The sequence below is a fragment of the Heterocephalus glaber genome, unplaced genomic scaffold (genome assembly GCF_053883595.1).
Source record: "Heterocephalus glaber isolate CG9 unplaced genomic scaffold, H.glaber_assembly_v1.0 deba00001555, whole genome shotgun sequence".
NCBI lineage: Eukaryota > Metazoa > Chordata > Mammalia > Rodentia > Bathyergidae > Heterocephalus > Heterocephalus glaber.
This window is the reverse complement of record NW_028258346.1, coordinates 13,569,731-13,591,591: the sequence shown is the minus strand read 5'-3', so window position 1 is coordinate 13,591,591 and position 21,861 is coordinate 13,569,731. Positions and strand designations below refer to the sequence as shown.

General features: G+C 35.4%; 1 protein-coding gene and 1 pseudogene across 7 annotated transcripts in view; one reads left to right on the top strand and one right to left on the bottom strand.

Moving 5' to 3' along the window:
• Trps1 (transcriptional repressor GATA binding 1) overlaps positions 1-21,861 on the top strand; it is a 238,130-nt gene that overhangs the window by 139,826 nt on the left and 76,443 nt on the right. The gene's annotated exons all lie outside the window — the stretch shown is intronic.
• On the bottom strand, positions 8,463-8,594 carry LOC147824099 (U2 spliceosomal RNA; annotated as a pseudogene).

Below are 21,861 nucleotides of genomic sequence, written 5' to 3'. Positions count from 1 at the left end.
CTTATATTTCAGCTAATCTCAAAAGTATGGAGGAAAATAGAAGAGGCCAACTGAAACTGTATTTTATGAAAATATTTTAGTGAGTTTCTATAAGAAGGTATGGATATAAGTGCTTAATATTTTATGTGTCTAGGTCTACCACAAGGTTACACTCATTTTAAGACTAGGAGTAATGTCTTGTTCAATGTTTTGTGTATCATTTCTATTCCCATAACAGTATTTAAGATGGAGTAGTTGCCTGTTTTGGGAAGTGAAACTAATTAAACTTTTCATGTTTATGGAATTATCTTTGAAGCGATATATACCAGTCTTATTAGGACATATATTTACGAAGTGTTTTTGTAGGCAAGTATATTACAAGAAACTTAGTTTGCCATACACAAACTTTAAGAGAGATAAGTTTTGACCCAATTCATAAAGCTATGATGGATAATGCCAACTAAATAAACCATTCCTATAAATATAAATACTGTATTTTCTGACCAAAAATATTATTGTAATTTATTGAATTTTAACTAATGAATGTGACTAGCTTTTTTAAAAAGATGCAATGCACAGTTTTTTATCCATATTGGAGGGAATTTTGAGTTATTTCTGGACATTGTCTTTTGAGAACAATAAATGTTCTCCCTTCATGTTAGGGTACATTTTAGATGATGCTAACTTATGTCATTCATGAATATAACAGGGCCAAAATTTGAATTTACTCTCTGCAGATTTTCATTTTTAAAACCAAACTAGTCCCTGTGGAATGCAAGGTTTTTTTGTTTGTTTTTTTGTTTTTTTTTTAAGGCAACTACAACCTCAAAAAAACCTTTCCTTTTTGGACTTCTTATTGCTTAAAAAAATTACACGAACATACTGTTTTTAAATTTAGGCTTTAAAAAATGTCCTCATGCTGAGTTCATGTTTGCCAAGTTTCAGTTTGGAGAGAATTTTTATACTTTTATAAAACCCTGAAAATAGAAAATTTTAAATGGAAATTCTTACACACCCCTTCATGAGGGCCACAAATCTTGCCACTATTTAAAAATGAAGGTAACTTTTCATTCTGTAGAGGCAGCAGCAATGACTAGATGTGATTTTCTGAAGGACAGAACTTTAGCTTATGTTAGTTGCATTACATTGTTTTCACATGCTAAGGCTTAGCTGTATGCAGATATATTTTTGTATTTTTGAATTTTAAATGTATTTGTCTTCAATCAAGTGTAGTTTATATGTCAGAGCTGTCTTATTCATCTTTTAGATATGTTGCATGTTTTTCCACTTGACTTGTGATTTGATTGCTAGATAAGGTTTCACGTTTATTCTAGAAATCACATCTTTTGTAGTTGACTTGATCATAGCTAGGTATCTTTGGAAGTTTAGAAGATTCCCTTTAAAGCCCAGTGTCATCTCACTTTTATCAGGTGAACTGAAAAGTCACTTGACCTTTGGGGAAATCCAGGATCTGTCAGAACTTTGTTAGGTCCCCATGGGCCTTTGTCAGGTCTCAGCTTTGTTAGGGGGATTTTAGATGCCTGGAACCAAAGGTCTCACTTTCCTTTCCCAGTTATCACTTGTGTCACTTACTGCAACAAGGCATCCATTTTAGATTGGAGAATAGAGAAAGAAGGATAGGGAATGGATTCAAGCTTTGGATACACAGAATGTGCAGTGCTAGGAAGCGAGAGAGTAAGACAGACACCCAGCTGGGACTGTTGGTCATTTTTGTATGGACCAAAACAAAATTAAAGAGGTATTGCCCCCAAAAGTTCAATAAAGTACATAGGTAACATTTTTGTTAGTTTGTCTCCTGAGAGAAAGATTTCTGGGTAACAATAAATGTTTATTTTGCACAAACTTGATAGAATATTTTAGTGAGCTACAAAATTTTATTCTAATGGACAGTCTGCTTTGAAAAAGACAAAGGTCCTTATTTTCCTTGGAGGCTATGTGTGTCTCTTTTCCTTCACCAGAAAGACAGTAAGTTCGTATTTGACAGAAGATATGCTTTGTAAAGTCTTGACATTTGTACTGCCTGGAACAGTGTGCTAAAAGGAAGACCAAACAGTTTAACGAAGGACAGTTCTAAGAAAGGAAAAAATGAACAACTTTCTTGAAACAGGTGCATGAATTAGTGGTGGAATATTGCTCAGCTACATCCTGAAAAGCCTTTACATTTATTTCTTCAGTTGCTAACATCTGCATCTGGAACTAATTCTGATAACCTTGACATTCAAAATGGAGATAAAGGATAGGATAGATTGCTTTCCTCAAAGTGCTTCAATATGGCAAGAAGAATTATCTAATATTGATAAATACAGCAACGTGACATCTGTGTTGAATTCTGAATTGACTTGTTGAGCTGCTTAAGAAGGTAAAAAGAACAGGTTTATTTCCATGATGTGAAATGCTTTGGGAAAAGACAAGGTCAAAACCGAAGCATGACTTAATGCAAAATATTTTCAATCTTAATGAAAATCCCTTTCAGTAACAAATTGACAGTTGAGGAACTGTCATTATTGGAAGTTTAATGTCTTTCTGAGGGCCTAAGAGACAAAATTCCAGAAAACTGAATTGTAGTAATAGCTAGCTTAAAATTTGTAATTTAGGAAGAACAGATTTATAGTTTTAGGATGAAAGCCTGAATTATAGAGGGATGACCTGAACTCTGGCATGAGTCATCAATCAATTCAATGTGTGGAACTGCAGAGTTATAAGATGTCTTAGAAGGTTTTTCTTTGGCCACTGGAAATGCATAATGAAGATTAAGTCCCTAACAAGCCAACTCAGATATATGTGTTTATGGTTCTGTGTGATTTATCAGGAGCCATAAACAGGTTCTTTTATTTTATGCAACTCACTTCTTACAATGGGTCAGCTTCTTTCAAAATTCCCAGTGAAAATTGTACTTTGGTTGTATTTCTTTTTATCTGTAAAATTGCAGTATTTCTTTCTTTCAAGGAGAAGAACAAAGGCTGCAGCACAGTTAGGTTAGGGTTGGTTTATGATTCTTTGGATATGGATGAGGACATATGACTAAGTTGAGCTTTGAAGGATGGGAAAGATGAAGATAAATGGGATGCACTGGCTACAGTGTGGATGTGGAGGGAGAGGCGCAGATCTGGAATCCAGTTCAGATGTAGGAGATCCTCCTCATGGGGAAGTAGGGTTGAAGACTGAAAGCTAGAAACCGTAATTATCGGGCCAAGAAATTCCGTTTTGCTGGTTAGTTGGGGTGTTGCCATTGAAACTTTCAAATGAGAGAGATGTTTCATGCAGATGAATCCTGTGACAGTTATCAGCTGGGGAAGTGGGGTGCAGTAAGACAAGGCCCCTGGAAAGCTGTGGAACAATAAATATCCTTAGGACAAAGCAAAAGCAAGCAGGGCAGTTGAGTGGATCCAAGGCATTGGAGAGAAACGTAGGGATCCACTGCAGCACAGATGGAAGAATTGCCAAGCACCCAGAAGGCAGTAGATATTGTAGAAGAGAAAATGCAAAGAGTGAAGAATCCCTAAGGTTGCGCTCATCCTTATTAGGACATAAGCAAGTTCCTTACTTACAAGTATTTTTTATAACCCACTTCCCCTAATGGATTAATTTCTTTCAAATTTCCCTGTTGAAAATTCTATTTGATTTATTGTTTTCTTTTTCTCTATAAAATGACAGGAAATTCAGTCAGCCCTGATCATAAATAACAGTAAGTTGATAATCGTCACAAAAATTGAGTTGGATTGCTTAATATTTGGCCTAAACTATTTCACTTGTCATGTGCCTGTGTGCCACACACACTGCTAGGTCCCCCAGTATTTATGGAGACTTCCTCCACAATGGCAAATACTAAACATGGTAGGAGGATTGCAAGTTCGAACCCTTCTCCTCGATGGCAGATATCGATGTAGTATCTGCCTCTGTACCCTCAGCCCTCAGTTTCATGCCCGGCACCTAACAAGGATTCCAGAAATGATAAATGAACAAACAAGTAGATGTAGGCTTATTATGACTTTCATCATTGGTTGGTTTGCCACAAGTCTTTTCGTGGAATTAGGTCCCGTTCTATTAAGAAGACCTCTACCTCTTTAAAGAGATGGAAAAATAAGCTTCCCTTTAGGGAAACAGCTTGTAGATTCGTTTATCATGACTTTTCTAGAATGTTGTCCTACAGGGAAAAAATAAACACTGAATTATTTATAACTCATCCGTACACACTAAGTTGGTATAAGGACTCACTGAGAGGGATTTTAAGAGAATATTTGATTGGCCAGCATTTTTGTTTAATTTGGGAGAAGGAACACTGCTAAATGCACAAATGTAAGCTCATATCTGGGATCTTTTCTAGAAATGATCGGTGTCTCATCTTTCCAGGATATGTACCCCGCAGTGTAGACCAAGGTTTGGAGACCATTTTGACTCATTTCCAAATGGATCTGGCCTCAAGAGTTTTGCAGTAAGGAGCAAAAAATTCTAGAAAGTCCTAGGTTCAGCAACCATAGCAGAGTTATAAGAAAAGGCTTTCATGGCTTCTGTTCCTTATGCCATTCAACAAGATTTACAAGGAAATTCAGCTAGATTTAATGGTCGTTACCTGATGAAAAACAGACATCCTTTGGATTACCCTTAAGCAGGACTGAACAGGACTAAATGCAATTAGAAGACTCCACTGAGGCCAAAATGGTTGAGGAAAACAAATAGCTACAAAATATGAGCTTATCCTGTTAGGTAACCAATGTATCTTCAAAGTGGCATATAGGAAAAGCCTTAGAGAAATTTACTGTACCATGCAGTGGGTATTAGATTCATCAGCTGAGGATAGTACTAAGGTGATATTTTTTAGAGGAGGTTTATTTAGTTTTTATGTCAGTTATCTCTAAAAAGAATGGAAGAATGCTTGACCCTCTATGATGATTGTTAATATTCTTCCATGTATAGTATTTTTTGTTTGTTTGTTTTGTTTTTGGGGGTGGTCCTAGGGTTTGATCCCAGGGCTCTGCCACTGAGGTACATCTCCAGATCGTTTTTTTAAATTTAAGGCAGGGTCTCACTAAGTTGCTAAGTTACCCAAGTTTGCAATCCTCCTACCATGTTTAATCTTTAAAATGACTTTTTTTTTCCTAAAAAGAGAGATCATTCTATTGGTACTGACACCATTATATTGGTGATATATGATACTTATTGTTTTGTCTTCAAAATGAAAAATTCTTTAGATGTCCTTGCAGTAAATTTAGGTTTTAATTCTCATTTTAAATCATAAAGTAATTTCTTCATGAAAAAAAAATACTGGGTATATCTGTTTCATTTAAATAATATGTTAAGGTTGGATATTACTGTTAAGAGGAAGTTGGATTTTTCTTTTTTCTTTCAAGAAAGCAGACTATTTGCACCTTTTTCAAGAAAGAAAGTTTAAAAATTATTGTAATAAGACCTTGTTTTTGAAAAGCTGGATAAGCTCTTTTTCTGCACACCCTAGTGTAATGACAGTGCACTTTGGAGCCTTAAGCAGGGCATTAGGATTCACAGCCCATGCTGAAGCTTCACCCTTGGGCCAGACCTAGGGTAGTTGTAAGAAAATGATTTATGTGTTGTAATAAATGTGACTTCTCAATCTATTTGCTTGTTCAGTGGTTGAGGTCCCCAAAGAAAAGGTCTCTCTCAAATTAGGACTGGCATGTATTATCTGTCAACTTTATATAGAACTGTAAAAGTCGTTGAGCTGACAGTAATATTAGCAGAATGTTTTATAGATCATGTGCTTGTGTGAAGCCTCATACGGGTGAGGAGAGGCGGTGGGGCTGCGGGCTTCTGCTGTCCGGGGTAAACTTGCATGTAGATGAGCCGTTTCTGCGCCCCTCTGTAAATGAACATCTGGCTCCCATATTGATTCCATGTGTGAAAATGAGATCAGCCCATATAATGACCAGAATCAATCAGGCTTCGGCCAAGGAGTAATGCACACTGGTCTTGATTTGTTAGACAACTAGAATTGGCAGCACCTTGCATAATTTGGCACCAATTGACAAAGATTAGCCTGTTTGGGGGCCCGGGATGGTTATTAATTGGAAACCCCCCTTAAATATTTAGCCGAGTAAAATCAGCTGTAACTTATTTGCCCCGGCCTCCTCCTTTTCATACTACCTCTAATTGTTTTAGACAAACAAGTGAGCTTGCGGCCTGTTCGCTTTACACAGGAAGACATGAATTCTTTGATCCATACAATATTCTTTAGCTCAACCTTGGAGCTATTTACTGGGGAGATTTATTTGCAGACAGACAGTAGAACAGTTCTTTGTGAATGGGAATGAGTACAGCTTCTATGGGTTTTAGCTGAAGTTTCTGCCACTTACTGTACAGGAGATAAAACAAAATGTTTCTAGTTTTAGCCCCAATCATTATTTTCATGTATTTTTGAGAACTGAAAATGAGGTAGACTTTCAAACCTGTCTGGTTTCGCCTCACACTTTACATTTTTTAGAGCAGATCGTGAATTCAGAACATGACCAAATATGTTTCATTTTTGTGCTTTGTGTAATCACGAAGAAAAGCATGTGAGCTTTCACACAGGACAGATGTTGATTGTAGACATTTTACAAAGATGCCTCATTCTTTAACTTCTGGGTACAAATAAATCTACTTGTGCTGTATGAGCAGTAGGTATTGGAAGGAAAACAGTAGCCCTTAATTGTCAAATATATTTTTAAGAATTGATTATTGCTGCTAGATACTTTTAACGATACAGACACATTAACTTTGAGTTTAGGTAATTGTATTTAGTTAAGTATCTAAACCAGTATTTATTTTTTCCTCCAATTAAATAAGAGTTATTGGAGCATTTTCTCTAAATACTTTATATATAATGGCTCAGACAATGTAACAGTAACAATAAAAGATAGTCCCATAAATATATCTGTAATATAATGATGTAAGATATGAATACCATTAAGACTATTTGATTTCTACCTTGCACTGAAGGGAGAAATGGTGAGTTTGATTCACAAAATCAGTTTTAGAAATAATCCCAATTCTAAATTGTGTCTGACAATGAATTATTTGAATTATTCTACATTAATCTCACAACTTAATTTGCTAGGCCTCTTGATAACCTGTATATGTTTTTATACATATTTTTATATTTTTTATATTTTCCTACAAATTTATAAATTATAATTTTAGAAACTCATTTCTTTGGGAAAAATCTTTCAGGATCTTCTCATTTTACCCTAGATCATTTAGGTCATTAACATCATTTATGATGTTATTTTTTGAATAATTTTATAAATAACTTTCAGAAGGCTGTGCATAGCATTATACAAATATTTGTAGTTCAGAAGACATGGACTTCTTGGAAAAAAATTTGACTCATAAGGGAATCTTTGTGGACAAATTATCAGAGGCATTACAGTTTTAAAGTTTTTCATCCCTTCCACCTGTATACAGCTTTCTAAAATAAAAAAAATATAACTTTTCCAGGAAAGCATTTTGAAACAGTAACCACACACATTTTTTATTTTTAATTGGGAAGCTTCTAAGTCTAAACAAACTTTCAGTCTGTCAGTCTTTCTTTTTAAAAATCTTTCACATTGCCCCCACAAGGCTTAAAACCTAACTTTGGCAAACAAGGTTCCTGAGATTTATCCAGAGGCTTTGTAAGAGTACCGTGTAAGAATTGATTTAGAGACATTGGAAACAAATTCGTATCTCTTAGAAGTAGGTAGGTGATGTGTTATTTGTAAAAATTAGAAGATTTAGGAGAAAATTTTAGAGAATGAATGAGTGTATGTGTGTATAGGAATGGATAGGCTAAAAGGCTTCATAATTTCAGCCTGTTAAACAACAGAGCCAATGTAGCATCTATTAAAGAAGCTACACTATCCAGGTGTCACATGCAACTGACATTTGAGAAAACATGGCGAAGTGTGTGGTTGTCTCACACATTAAAACAATTTCAGCACACGTGGGTTTTCCTGTATTTTATAACTAGCCTCAGGTAAGCATTCTTGCATGTTAAAAATGTTACCACCATGATTTCAAAGTGAGCTCAAGTCCTGTTACTGGAACATGTGAGAATTTACCATCCTGTCTGTCCTATAAGTGAAACCGTGCTAACAGTAACCATACTTAAATATGGCTTAGGTTATGTTTCAGACGCGTTGTAGACAGCTTTATATTTCATAAGACACTTCTTTGTCTTTTGGTACATTGGTTAATTTGGTATAATTGTGTCATTTAAATCATCCGTAAATGCTAATTGAGAATGACAATAACATTCAGAGCATTCCACAGATGCCCTGGAAGGAACTGTCTTCTATTTCACTCTTATTTATGTAAGCGAGTTTGTTTGAGGGAGTGAGACAGATTTTTTCCACTGTGACAGATGCTGTGATCCCTGCGTGAATGTGAAGACATATAACCTTTGCCTTATAAGAAATGCCAGCCTAAGTTCCTCGTGCAACTGTTAGATAGTAAAATAAAACATTATCCTGTGGTGGTCTTATAGTCAGAGATTTTCTTACACCTGAGTACAAGTTTACATTTTTAGTTCATTTGAAATTTATTTGAGATGTAATTTCAATACATTTTTACACTTGATCTTAGCCAAAAGGCCGAGAAGCAATAATTTCAATACATTTTTAACTAGCTAGTTACAGAATGAATTCCTGCTATAGGAGATCATGTACTGTTTTCAAAAGCTGTTGATTTTAGGGGATTTTAGTATAAATGTACTTTTTATCAGTATAATTCATAATCGCACGGTCTAACCTGTGCTAAGCATGGTATGTCTCTGGACAAATTTACTGACCCCACCTCATCTGCCACTTTTTTTTTTTAAACAAAACTGTTTAAAGGTAGAAGAAAGGGCCAATTCTCTGTTGGATCCCTTGGGGTATATGCATGAGAAATTTGTGATTTTTATAAAAAATTATTTTAAATTCTGTTTGTAGAGGAATCTTGAATACACTGAAATAATCTGGTCTTGATATTTTAGGCAATAAGAATCATGTCCTGGCTGCTTTCACCTATTTATCATTCTATATTTGATTTTTTCAAAAAGATTTTTTTTTAAATTCATAGTACCATGTTTACATTCCCATATGTAATATTCCTTGCATATATGAGATTTGTAACTCTTCTTTATTCAAATGACTAAATATATACATATGCTCTAGGTCGGATGTAGTATGATTCTGAAATTGAAATATTTGTAGTGGATTTGAGTTAGTTGAACTTTGGTAACCAGTTGAATGCCAATAAGAAATGAGAAGGGTTTGAGGAATGACAAAAGAAGACAAAGAATAAGAAACACGTAAGTAGTTTGGGTGGAAAAGACAAGATTTCAGTTGAACAACCCAAAGAAACATGTATTTGGTGATTCTACACAAACCCTTGGAAAATACGTAAGTTGTCTGTAATTATAAAGACACTTATTATCATCCACAGTAACAGTGATACCAAATAAGGGGAAAACATGGTTTTTTGGTGCTGTCAGTTGGTGGTATGAATTGCAGCATTACCATATTAGGAAAGGAGTGCTTATACTTTTTGGTCAATCCAGAAATAACTCCAGAATCAATCAAAATGATAACAAAATGCATATTGTGCATAGATTTGCATGTTTATCTATAAATGAATACTTTGTGTCTCATTTCAAAATTATTTTTAACCTTTTCAACTTGCCAGTGTTAATTATATTTTTCAAAGCTGAAGAAATTTTAAGAAATCTGACCTAGCCATCTAATTTTTAAAATAAAACTGAATTTTGCTCTATGCCAGATGTTTAAATTTATTTCTCTTTCTGTGTTTTTAATAATTCTCAGAGACCCTTTTTAAATGGAGAAAATAGATCTAGAAATCCATATCAAATCCATCAATAGTCAATATTTTTCTTTTGATTGTGGTGCTTTTTTGCTTTTTGTGACAGCTGTTGAATTATCTGACCATTTCTTGAACTGTCTAATAATTCATCAATATGTTGGTGATATACGTGTCAAGCTTCAAATAGTTTGCATACATAAAGAGAAATGCCAAGGTATCGTTTCTTGTGTAGTAGTGAATTCAGATTCTTTGGATATTTATATTGAAGAGTTACTACAAAAACAAATTGCTAAAAATTCTTCATTGTAACTAGTAGTGAATATTCCTCTTATTAACATGTTATATGAATGGTATGCTCTTTCAAAAATGTGAAAATATGTACACATGTGTAAAGATTCCAACAATGATTATTTGACCCATTTTTGACAGTTTCTCTGCTACTTCGTGTTTGCCCCTAGTTAGCGCTTTGGCGTTTTCACAGTTCACTCAGGACAGATGTTTTGAGCAGCTACTCTGTCTCAAATGCTGTGAATTGAATCTACATATTTTTTTTTAGCTATGGACTTCTGGGTTTGTGTAGATACCTACCATCTAAACTATGGGATGGGCCTCCCCGCGTTTGGATACCTACGGGCTTGTAAATGTCCACATTTCCAGAATTGCATCTTTGCTTTTCACATCTCTTGCATTTACCTGGGTCTCTTTGCATCAAAGAGATAAGAGGAAGAGAGTTGATAATTGGAGGTAATTAGCCTTTCATTTTTCTAGTTTTTGAAATTAAAGTTTATTATTGCCCTAACCTCAGAGGATTTATTATCCGTTTTAATTTGCTAGTTTATGTTCTTTATGGCTCTCTCCATTTTTGATCCCTGTGTGTAAGAAAATTAAAACTATCTCAGAGAGCATTATGACTTAGCTTATCTGTGATTATATTTTGTTCTGTCAAGAAAAAAAATGGGCTCAAATCTGCTACATTATCACTTGAGGCATGATTTTATTTTCTCAGATGACTCCATTTCTAGCTCACCTAAGCCATATACACAGATGTGTTTCCCACATAATTATGAGATGACTCTGTAATGCCGAGAAGGTAGGCTCGATCACCTTTGGTGAACAGCGAATCATGGAGAGTTTCAAGCATGAAAGGACACGATCAATTGTGCTCATTCTGCTGGCAGTGAGGAAGATGGCTTGGGAAGGTCAGCAGTGAGTCTCTAGATATGAACAAACTCCTTAGAAGACCTGAACAGGGCAATGGAATAGATTCAGAAAAGGTTAATCGAAGAGGTTAAGTTACCTAGAGTTGGTGAAGATCACACTGGATGTGAGAAATAAAGGAAAATTACTTTCTCTTTTGGCTTTGGCTGACAGTATGAAAAAGTTGCACAGTTCAGAAGTAGAGAGAAAGGAAAGGCACATTTTCATTCTTTATTTTTGGTGGAGATCAATGTGACACAGATTGTAAAAAAATTAAGTGTTTAATGAACACTTTGAATTTTACATGTTTGAGATTCAGCTTTAAAAATGGCTCCAGGAAAGATTTTTGAGTTGGTTATAAAGGTTTGATCATTACAAGTGTTTTAAGTATTAGTTGAAAAGTGGACTTAGATGAAATTCCTTAGAGTTCCAAGCCCTCACTGTAGTTTGTGATTATGTAGACGATAGCAGAAATACTTTACTGTCTTTTTTCTTTGTTTGCTTTTCTTCCTACCAGCTAGGTATACATCTTGCAGAGCGAATCATCTCTCTTTTCTTCAGGTTCTCTATCCTCTGCCAGAGAACCTGGCACATGGGCACAGTGCCTATGCTGCTATGGATTTAGTGGATGAGTAAAGGAATAAGTGCATAAGTAAATGGAAGGAGGCATACAGAATGTGAAAGAAGAGAAACTCTAGGGCCAGGTCTGTAGCTCAGTGGTTCCGCTGCCTGCCTCGCAAGCGCAAGGTCCCGAGTTCGATCCCTGGTACCAAAAAATAAAAAATAAAAAGAAGAGAAACTCTGAGGAAAATAGGTTTAGGAATCTAGTACTATATCTCAGAAATAGTCACACAGCTTTGATGGGAACCAGAAGAGAATGAGGGGTCTTACTGAACCGGAGGGAGGAGAGAGTTACAGAATTGGGAGCTGTAGTCAAGAGGGCTCATTTAGTTCCCTTCGCCCCCAGCCTATGACTCTGTGAGAAAGAGCAGTGAAATTACCCTAAAACAAGATCTGCACACACACAGAGTGAGTTCGTTTGGTTCATATGCGTGACATAGAGGCTTTCTTAAAATCGTCAAACATATATACCAGGACTGGTCTCTATTATCATTAAAACCAAATTAATCACATAGTCATTTTTGTTCATCACATTAGTCAGATGAATGACTGATAAATAACCTATTCATGTTCTTCTACATGTCACATGATAAGCAGTGATTTTTAAAATTAATATTGTCTCTGTGTCTTTGGACATTATTTGAAGGTACAGTTGTTCAGCTTGAAGACTTGCAGAATTGAGTGAGAATGTATCGTAGCTTGCCAAGCATTAATTAGTTGTTTCTGTACTAATAGAGGTGGGCAACTGAGAAAGTGTAATTAAATAAAATTCTACACTCACTTTTATTTTGTAATGGCATAAGGATGACACTGAAGGTTTTGGTTTATGTAAATAAGTCAAATAGTTCCATAGATGCCCTCGTCATAACCCAGTATCACAAATAATTTCATATTATATGCTAGTTCACTGTTTTCTATCTAGTTTTGGGAAAATACTTTATATAGTATTCAAGCACTTACGTTGCTCAGACACAGCAAAAAATTCAATAATTTGTCTCATTTTGTGTTCATGGAAAAGTTTTTGAACCTGCAGAAACCCTTTAGAGCATCATTTCCTCTGCCCTTAAAAAATGGTATGGAAATACAGTACTTCCAACACAGGACTCTGTTACTTCAGAAAACTGTTTCAGGAGACACCCCTAACTTCTGATTCCGACTAGAACTTCTTACAGTCCTAGAATTTTAACTTTTCTTGTTGTCCAGAGGTAAAACCTGACCTTCTCAAGGTTCCAATTTGAAAATCATAACTAGCTTCAAAACAAGGTGAAAGCTTTGTCTTCAACAGATAAAGCAAGTATTTTCCTGCTAGTAAAATGTTTATAAGAAAGAAAAAGAAGCCGTGAGCCAGGTATTAAACACAACAATGATACTGGCCATGGGCAATCTTCATTTTTGTGTATCATTATGAAAATAACCAAGAATTGTTTTGTTTTTAGAAGCATAACACACTGACATCCATAGTAGATGCTTATTGCTAAAATAGCACCTTTCACTTTCTGGGCAGTTTCACTGAAGAATTTTAAACATTTTACACAGAACCAAGAAGAATTTTAATAGTAGATAATTGTAATAAACTTGAATTGATAGCCCTTTGCCATTAATCAACCTAATTATGGTTTAGAAAATAAAGCTGGTCTCTGGGCTTACATAACCGAAACTCTTCTTCCATTTCTTAGTTTACTTTTCTAGTACATAAAAACGGGAATAATAGTAGCATTTCAAGTTCTATTTGAAACATTATTTTTATCAAGTGCCCAAAGTATTATAAGATTTCTGACACCTTTTGTCTTTTCTTATTTAAACATACTTCGTTTTTCAGAAGACGTAATATAATACCATAATAAGTAGATTTAAAAGGTGAGGGGCTGGGGATATAGCTTAGAGGTAGAGCACCTGCTTAGCCTATTCAAAGCCTTTGGCTTTCTCCCTACTGCCTCAAAAAAAAAAAAAAAAAAAAGGAAAAAAGAAAAAAGTGGGGATATCAGTGAATATTCCTAGTTTAGGAAATCTGCCACACCTTCCAGGTAATAATTGCTTATGATAAAAATATTTTGTCTTGTTACAACTTGAATAAACAACCAGGACCAGCTCATTTCTGTCTAGAACATATTTGTTTTCTTTTAGTGACAAAAAGTATATTATGGTGACTCATGTTTCTACCAACATGAATATTTCTTCAAAGAAAAAGATGGCATAAAATTTCTTTACTGTTTTCAGAGTTTGACTTTCTTTGTGCAACATGAACCTTTTATTTCAAACGTATTAAATTCCACATCTACAGGGTTCATGCCTTTTACTCTGTTATATAATGGTTTTTTTGGCTCAGTGGTTCAAATTAGTACATTTTCCAAATTTGGAAATTGTTCGTCAAGTCGCAAACTAAGAAAACCTGCTTATTGATGTTGGAAATGTCCCTCAAGTACACAGTGAACATGTGCTTACTTTATAGCAGTGAATGTACTGTCATTTCTTTTGTAACTTTTTTGATCTTCGCAACATAGGGCAGTTGTGTCCATTTCTCTGAGCTGCATCTGACCATTAGGTGCCTTGAGTTCTTTGTTTGTCACTTACTGTTTTCTAATTCCCTTCCTCAGTATCTGACTAGTAGTTCTCCATTCCTAGTGCAGGTAACTGTCTATTCCTATTCTTCTCTTATGATTTTCTTTTTGATAGTTTTAAGATGTTAAAGATTTCAAAATTGGCAAGAAAACTTGAATCTGATCAAGGATATGGTCAGTTTTGTTCTTAATAAAGGATGTGATATTCAGTGCATAGATTTCTTTCCATTCCTTCTGACTGCTCAGCTTGATGTTATCCCTTTGGAAACATGAATTTATTCATGTTTAATATAATTTTTGAAAAATGAATTTATTCACATTCTTGATTTTGAAATTTTGTGTTTTTCTTAATAGAGAATAGTACAGTACTAGAAAGCCAGTATGATTTTGAAACTCAAGGTCAATTCTCTACTCATACAAGAGTCTTAGTTTTCAAAGAGTAAAGAAGCATCGGATGATGCACACTCCCTTACTAGTGTCATAGTAATCTACTAAGCTTGTCTATAGTTCTTAAACATTATTTCCAAAATATTGGATTAAGGAGGGATGCATCCCCTGGAGTCACAAATTCTGAATTCTACTTTTTTGTATCTAAGAAAATCATTCTCTTCTATCTCACATTGTTCTAGGTAGATCCTAGGGATACGGTGAATTTAAAAAATGGTCAATTTTATGAGGCTTTTCTGTATTCTGTGATGTGATTAATACTATAAGGTGTTTGAATGCTTTTGTCCCTGTTTATATCAAGATCATAAAATTACCGAATGAACAGTATTAATATTATTCTCGAAGAAGTCTTTTTTTCTGTGCCATCTGAATTCTAAGCCCATTGAGTCTCTCTTAATTCACTTAGCAAACTCTGATGTTTTTTGTAAGATAGCATTAAGCTTCCATTTTCTTGATTCTAAGCTACTTGTGAGCAGTGCCTACTTTTTACACATTCCACATTTCCTATAGAGTTAATCTGTGGGGATGCACTTAGAAATTAATGGAGCTCATCCAAGCTCATGGTTCCCTGACAGCTGTAGAGCATCTCTTCTAGTGCTGCTGTCACTGTGGACCCTCAATAAATAATTGATTTGGTTTGTGTTTAAATAACATTTTAATAGCATAAGAATACATATTGTTGGTATGTGCCCACACTCCAAACTTGAACATACAATAGATGTAGTCTACAGTGGCTTTTAATGTGACCTCATTTTAACCTGTGATATGTTTGTGTCATATGTAAGGTCAACAATTGAGCAAGCAGATGGTTTTCTCTTCTTTGAAACTGAAGAACATAAAACAGGTAGCATGGTTATTTCCAAAACAGAACTGGTAGAACTATCCTCTTCCCTTCAGCCACTTTCTCTGCCCTCTTCAGTGTAATTGGCTGTTGATTTGGAGGAGTTAGAACTTGAGGACGCTGAAGCCCATTTCTGGACTTGACCTAAGCCCTGAACATGATAATTGAGTAGAGGGAATGGAAGTTCGACACCTGAGAGAGCTTAAGTCGGTACTGGGTTCCCTCAGCGAAGAATCTCCATGAGCAAAGTGACGATCACATGATGCCTGTATCTTTTACCTTTATTTCATACTGTTATACTACCAGTCTTACTCTCTTGCTTTGGACATGTGCAAATATTACTTGAGACAAAAGTTATTTTTAAAGTTGATAAATGGTGATTGTTAACATGAGAAATTAAAGCAGGAAACCTTAGGATAGAAAGTGTGTACAGAATAATCCTAGATTTTAAATGTAGCATAAAAATAAATTAAGAACTTTGGTCTGAAATTGAAGGACAAATGTTGGAAACTGCGAACTGTTATAACAAATCCACATTGAGATTTATTTCATTGTATACACTACTAGTCACCTTCGAAACATTAGAATGCAGTGGTTTTGTCATTATGAAATCGGCTTGTTCCTTTCTTCACTCAAACTCATATTTTTTTTATAAAAACTGAAATAATCAATAAAATTGCTGACAGCAAAGTTTAACTTACTAGATTTTTTTTCTCCCAAACTCTTCATAGTAAATGATAGGCATTAGGTTTCAGAGTGAAAACACAAAATGTTTGCATCTTTTTAAGCACATAAACTTGTTAGAGGCTATTAATCACATCTGAAATCTTCACCTTCTTTCTGCCTAGAATGATTTGTTTTTCTGTCTTTTAATATCGATAATTGTGCTACAGAGTAGTTACCTGTTTGCAAAGCAAAGAAACTTATCCAGAGGTTGGCTGTGCTTTGCATTTAACAAGTGCTTGCTACACTTAAAGACACTTCCTATCATAATAAAGAGCCAGAGCAGCCTTGTGTCTAAAAACAGCCTGGGGATTGCAAAGAGGTTAGGCTTTGGAGACCAAGGAAGTGAGTTCAAATTGGAGTTCTGCCAGTGAGCACGGGGTCCTACTGATAGTTTGCTAGGCTTTCTTATTAGTAATTTTATTTTCAACCTGGCATAAATAGCACCTGTTATTGCACAATTATTGCAAGGATTAGAGCTAATGGATTTTCAGATACAACACAAGGTTTGACAAGGTATGGTTAGTTGCCTAACAGATGTTACTATTAATTTATTGTATGTGGCTTGAGAGGAGTTGGGGAAAGTTGGGGAAGTTCGGAAGAAGATCAAATCATGGCTTTTACTATAAAGTGACAGTTGGATTTGATCATCCAGGAAAGGGACTAAGGGACTCCAAACACCCCTTTTAAAAAAAGATTTATAATAATTCAAGAAATACTAGGTACAGTTCAAGCAAACATTTGGACTTGCTAGAGTTTTTTTGGAACAGGGTAATTATTTCAGCATCATCCATTGTTTGGGTTTAACCAGCTCCTCTGGTTCATTAGGTCTGTTTCTCCACAGCCCTTGTCTTCTGCCCAGGAACGGGCTTGTAAAGACTCTCATTTCGAAGTTGCAAATGGTGATGCTGAAAGACATTTAGTAGTTGGCAAGGTAGACCACTCCTATTTTGTGTGAGCAGTCACCTTGTAGTGTAAAGGAGTAGTTCCATTCTTCAAATGGAAAACATTACAATTAGAAATTCTTCAGGAGTAAGAAAAAGGTCCCATTCAGTAAATGGGTAATTTAGGTATATTTTTCTCTTCAGTTTCCACCGTAATTTGGCTTTTCTTTTTTTTGACTTAGATCTATTAGACTATACAGTACAGGTTTCATCACAGAAGTAAATAACAGGATGTTTCCTTGGGAGCAATCGAACAACAGAATAAAACAGTGCTTACTGTTTTTTGAAAGTTGTGTCAGATTGTCATGGTAATACAGAGTTGTCTCGTGTTGTCATAGCAACCAGAATTATAAAATGAATTTAAAGAGGATGAAGAGATTCTGTTTGGTGTTGTAATTCCTTTAACTTGAAAGATTCCTTCCTTCTCTACTTCTTTGTATTTCATTTTATTCTGATGAAATGAGGAAGAGAAAGATGGCTAGAGAGGGAATTATGGGAATTCCTACTTCGACCCCAGGAAGAGTTGCATCTTAATGACCCCACTCATCACAGTCTGTCTGAGCCAGGTAGAATGCAGGGTCTGGAGCCGGGGATCAGATGCATTGCTGTCAAGGCATCCCGAGTTCAGCAGGAGGAAGTTTCGCTCCCAGTGGGTTGAAAAGGTATTTCATCTTTCTTTATGATTATTCATGGCTTTCCTTTCAAGCAAAACATCCCAGCCTTGCCCTGAACAAAAAAGCAGTATTGAGCTTTGGGAGATGATTCATCAAACTTTATCAGGCTTTGGGGAAGATTGCTTTTTCTCTGTAATTAGAATGATTTAAGTCATTATAGTTGCTCAAGAGGTTAAACTTTGACCCTTGAGGTGAAAAACTAATTTCAGTGCTGCACCATTTCTCTTATTCCACAGTGGGGGGAGAAAGCTGTATGAGGCATTTGAGACCTTCCTTGCTGGAGCACATTTGATGACAGATTCTGCAAGTAGTCAGGATTGAAGCAAAATAAATTGGTTAACTTTGAAGGTCTGCTAAAAAGTCCATTGTTTTTCGCAGGCAGGCTTCTCTCCACTCTCGCCCTCTTGGTGTGAGGAATCTGCTTTTGTTCTTTTTGCCGCTGCATTTCCTCCTCTCCACTTGCTTTTTAACAAACTCTTCAAGAGCTGTACAAGTTGCGGCAAGTTTTAGGCATTAGTAGTGGCCAGGTAGTATAATACTATTTTTAATGAATGTCTGTTTTCTATTCTTCACTGTGCTTTCTTTGGAAAGAGGCCCACGAAACAAAGTATTAAGAAAACACACTGGTGCCCTGGAATGTGTGTATTAGCTGCAGATTATTTCCTATTAGCAGATTAGCTGTGAGGCTATTGGCTCAGAAAGGTCTTTGAGAGTATTTTGTTTTGTAACTGATTCAAGCCATGGGAGAGAATTGCCACCATGATTGGAAAGAAGAATTAGCTACTGTTGCCATGGACACTGAAGTTCAGAGTCCCATTGTTAAATCTAGTGCTTCAGCATGAGATGCCCCAGCATGAGTTCAAGCTTTGTTAACGAAATGATCGAATATACTTTTTCAGACCTGTGACAGAATCTTGTGAAAGATATGTGAAATGTGTTTTTGCTATAGTGTTTAGAGTTTTCCTTATGAAAACTTTTTCTACAAAAATAAACTGATTCTGTGCTTTAGATCTCCATGAAAACTAATGTGTACATCAATTTTTAAACATTTAAGTGTCTTTGTAATACATTGTCATTTATACTGTATCTTTTAAAATTATATTTTAAAATAAAAATATAACCTTGCCAATCAGCTTCTTCTAACACCCCCGACAGTATGACTTCTGTAGTATAAATTCATGATGGTATCTTATGCTGGTGTCCCTTTATTAAAATTCATTCTAGATTCAAAATGTAGATTAAAGCAGCAAATACGGTTTAAGGGAGGGCTGTCTGCTGTGTAACTACATAGGTTCTAAATTTAAAACTGGAAAGAAATAATGGAAGTTAAGTAACCAGTGGTGCATTTGTGGTGACAGGAGGAGAACCTGTGACCCTCAAAGAGAAAGTGACAGAACTTGTCCCCACCTGACTACTGCTGCTACTCCAGTCTACAGATATTTAAGTGCAGCTAGAAGCCAAGCATAATAATTCTGCCCTTCAAAGAGAGCTTGTAGTCTTGAGGAGCTTTCTTTTTTGTATCTTAACATCTCCTATTCATCAAAAACACTTTGTTCTATTATCCCATTGACAGTACTATTTTGTTCATTTACTTTGAGAGAAATCTAGATTAAATCATGTTTCTGTCACTAGCTGATCCCGTAACTTCGGGCCATTTACTTACCTTGTGTACGCCTCAGTTTCTTTGTCTATAAAATGGAATAAGAGTGGCACTCGCCTCAGAGAGTCATTCTGTGGATTTATAGGAAGGGTGTGCTTGCCAGCCAATAAATACAAGGGAGATATTCAGAAATTTTCAGTGACTAATTTGCTGACTAATCCAAACCCTGCTCTCACATGTTTACTACGTCTCCCAAGCTTTTTCATATTCTAAAAATATATATTAAAAGCCAGTGAGACTTGTTGTGAAATTAAAGGACCCATAACTCATCATAGTCATCAAGCCCTCCTGTGAATATTTCATTTATAAAAGTGTTAAGTAACTGTATCTCAAGAATATCAACTTTCCATAAATTTTATTTATCAAGAAACTTTGAATCAACTAATTATACGCCATAGGCTTTGTTCACTTGTCATCTTGGTGTTTACCATTGTATATTAGTGATACGTGATAACTCCAGTGCCCTTATTGATACTGGGTTCTCACCAATAAGGAGGGGGGCAAGCCAGTTGTCCTTAAAGATGAAGTGAATAAAGATGTGATATGTTAGCAGGCTGCACATAATTGCCTTTTCTCTTGCAATCATGGAATTTAAATGTAAATACTTCTCTGACTTGGAAAGGCAATCTGAGAAGCAAAGGTCTTGTCAAAGACCATAGTAACAAAGCTGCACAAGAAGGAAGTGGGAGCCATCTTTGGAAAGGACAAATTACTCCACAGTACAGACTCAGCTGTCCACATTCTTCACGTCCCAGCTAGCACATCACAAGTGGAGAAGAGAATTGCTTCTACGAGTTGACATCCTGCCCAAAAGATTGAAGAAGTTTCTGGAAACTTAGAATTCGGAATATAAATATATATAAATATTTATGAATATAAATGTATATATATTGCTATTTGTTGTCGTTCCTTTGTGTTGTGTGTTCAGATGATGGTAGAATTAGATTATTGTGGATATAAAGGATCACTCCAATTTCATATTTAAAGAGCTATATTCTATTCTGCTTTTGATCTGAAAGGGAGCAGAAGTTCCTTCCTGTTTACAAAATAATAATCCTACCTCACATATTCTCTAAAAATGTTCCTCTAGTCTTTAATATTAACTTAAAGGAGTCTTAAGACTAGAATCACAGTTGCCAATACCATGAGATTAATTTCGTGGGCTGAGACAATGGAATTATTTGAGCAGATAAACTTGTTGGCAACAGCAGTAACCTAAGGAAAGAGCAGCAGACATGTAGTCATTTGATTTTGAGGGAAGCAAAAGATTGAGACATCTTGGTTATTGTACAAAATTTATATTTGCTTCTTGTAGACATATGAACATCCTCTGGAATCCTAAACTGTTAGAATATTATTCTTTAGCCTTATGAGAAAAAGTTAGGTTCACATGCTTGCAAGAGTACATGGATTAACATGCATATTTGTAGACGGTGAATTTTTTATGGACATTAAGGTGTAGTTTTTAATTTGAATTTCAGAATGCTGATGCATACAATGGCATAATTACCTACACCTCTGTGTTCTCTTACAACAAAGATATTTTAAATCATCTTTAAAGAAAAGTTCGGATGGAAATAGTTATTTCACAGTCTCACTATCTTGGTTTTTGTAATATCTGGATTTTATGAGGACTGAAACATTTAAGAATTCCCTGTAAAACTGATCTTGCCCCAGTAAAATACTCTTGCCCCAGTAAGATAAAAAGTTTGTTTGACAGAACCGTTTGTGTCCCTTGCACTCTGCTAGCTGTATAAAAATTCAATTGTAAAACAAAATGGAATAAAATATAGAGATAGCCATCAGCTGAATTCCACATACATTATTTCATTCTTGTTTTCTTCTTCTACACTAAGTAGAAGAAAACAGTAAAGTAAAAAGGAGAAATTGGAAGATCAGTAACTTCTTTCCCTAGCAAGGCATGAAAGGACACAAGTAGTACAATACAGTTTGATGTGTGGTATAAGAAATAGCATATTAAAAAATTTTAAGTTAGCTGGGTTGTGGAGGTGTATGCCTCCAATTCCTACACTAAAAGGCTGAGGAAGGAGGATTGAAAGTTTGGGCTGAACCCTGGCCATTCAGCAATTTAGTAAGACCATCTCCAAATAAAAAATTTTAAAAGGGCTGCGATATAGCTCAGTGCAAAGGCCTTGGGTTTAGTCCCTAGTACCCAGTCCCCGACTTGAACCATCCCCTCCAAAAAGAAAAAAAAATTAAGAATAAGTTGGATCAAGAAACTTATAGTTGAATATTCCCAGAGTTGTAAGAGAAAAGTAGTATATGCCTTTTCTTAGAAAGTTTTTATGAAATCATCCAAATATGTTGTAGAAAGTCTTCGGATATCATAGCCATTCTCTTTCATCCTGCCTGAAGTCACTCTTCTTTGAAATTAGAACGTAAT